Below are 2,376 nucleotides of genomic sequence, written 5' to 3' on the forward strand. Positions count from 1 at the left end.
ATACGAAACAATTTCTGATGAGACATTTTATTTTCTTCCTTTTTCTAATCTGAGTGTGTATTCTACACTGGCTGCATCTCTCAATGCAGACTGGCCCATATCTCAGTGCTCAGTGGGGCCTGTGAATGCCGTGCTGGACTGATGTAGCTTTAGGTCAGGAGTTGTGGCCCTGGGTTCTGTGGTTTGAGACAATATCCTATCTTCCTGGAGTCCAGGTTTTCTTGAGCATTAAATGAGGACGTGAATACCTATTCCATCAAATGTGAGAATTAAAAAAATCCTATAAAGTCCAAGATGTCCAGGAAGCTTCTTGCTTGATGTCTGGCCCACAGCAAGTGCCTAAATCTCTCACTGTCAGTTAAAAGTAGTGTAATTGATTAGCAAAACTTCCTTCCAGCTGGACATGGTGGCACAAGCCTGTAATCCCAGCGGCTGGGAGGCTGAGACAGGAGGATCACAAGTTTAAGATCAGCTTCAGCAATTTATCGCGACCCTAAGCAACTCAGTGAGACTGTGTCTCAAAATTTTAAAAATAAATAAATTAAAAATTAAAAAAAGGTTGAGGATGTAGCTCAGTGGTAAAAGGCTCCTGAGTTAAATCTCCAGTACCGAATAAATAAATAAACACATAATAAAAAATTCCTTCCAAGGTTTCTGGGAAATAAATCCTTTCTCAGATTGTCATTTGGGGTAATTTAGGACCACATGCTGGCAGAAATCACCAGTAGTTAGTAACCTGATTCAATTTTTTAAAATGCATTCAAAATCTCCTGTGCAGCAGAGATGGGGCTTAGATATGACAGCCTGGTGTTTAAAGAAACATGTGGACTGGGTAGAGTGCCACTGAAGCATGCTGTACTTTCTGCATATCTTTTTTCCTATAAACCTAAAACTACTCTAAGACATAAACTCTAAAACAACTAGAATTTTCTTCTAGTTGATTACAGTCAGCACCATCATTAGCCTGACTGGACTTTAGTACACACAAAATGAAGTCACCTTTTTCTTAAAGCAGTTTTATTGTTAACAACTAGAAAAAGTCATTCTGAGTAAATATATAACTATTATCTATATGCATATATTTATATAAAAACATATACAGTGACTACAATGTGAATGGTGACCCTAGAGTCGTGCAGTATAAAACCTACACAACAGTGCATTGCAGCACTATGGTACTGTCAGTCCAACTGGGGGAGCCACACACAAATCAGTTTCTAGACTAAAAGGCAGGATGAAAAAACTCCAATAACAGGGAAACAAATAACAACAACAAAAATAAAACATGGGAAGGCAGAGGATAAAGAAGGAAATGAGCTTGGGAAGAAAAAGGAATGAAAGATGTCAGGAAAGAAATGGGGGACCTGGGAAAATGGAATGAATGACTGTCACGTGTGTCGGACACCAACTTTGCCCTTCCCTGGCCGCTGTGCCTCTTCCATGTGCTGGCATTTCTTTTCTGTGAGTTGAGTATCTGTTGATGTGCTCCTGGGCCTATCTCCAAGGACCCAGGATACCCCACTGGAACCCTATGGTCTTGTGAAGCTCTTGAGTTGAGCTTCATTATAACTCTCCTGGGGCAACACATATGAAAGTGAGTCTTCCCCCCAGTAGCAGTGCACTCTTGGCTCATGTGGGGAGATAATCCATTGACCTGCCCACAGCACAGCACAAACAGAGTTGTATTCTCAGTGTGGGGTGCCTGGAGTTGCTCCATCTAACTTTGTGCCCAGGTGCCCATAAAAACACGTTTTAAAGATGGCTGACTCCCAGCAGGTGTCCATTGGACTCAATGTCAAGGCATTGGGCTTTCTAAGTCAATCTCGGAGTCACGGCGAGCTGCCACCATGGGCCATGACCATATGGATCTTCATATGAGTTACAAAATGCAGGACTGAGGCAGCCAAGGCAGAGGTCTCTCCACATCTGGGTCCTACCTGCAGGGCAGTGGAGTGGGTCAAAGGAGAGTTCCAGAGAAGTGCTCCACCTTTAGCTTCATGGAGTCAGTGTCAAATCCAGGAGCTACCTCAAACCACACCCTCACAAGAACAGCCATGGGTTTGCAAAGAAGTGTGAAAGAGACAGTGGGTGTGACCACATCCACCAGAGGTTACACTCACATCCCAGCCTGCAGACAGAGAGACCACAGGAGAAAGGTCAAGCTGCCAAGCAGCAGAGCAGATGCTCCTTGCCAGGCTCACGGACCTTTAGAAGAGGGGGGTGGAAGAGTCAGATCTTTAAAATTGGTGGAAATCTCCAATTCCATTGTATTTTTTTTTCCAGAAATATCCTATTTCTTCTTCTTCTCTCTCTCTCTCTCCCTCCCTCCCTCCCTCCCTCCCTCTCTCATTATTGAGTACCTAGTTAGTAATAAAT

This window comes from Marmota monax, unplaced genomic scaffold (genome assembly GCF_021218885.2).
Source record: "Marmota monax isolate L192 unplaced genomic scaffold, Marmota_monax_Labrador192_F-V1.1 WCK01_AAM20220418_F8-fsc00029, whole genome shotgun sequence".
Lineage (NCBI taxonomy): Eukaryota > Metazoa > Chordata > Mammalia > Rodentia > Sciuridae > Marmota > Marmota monax.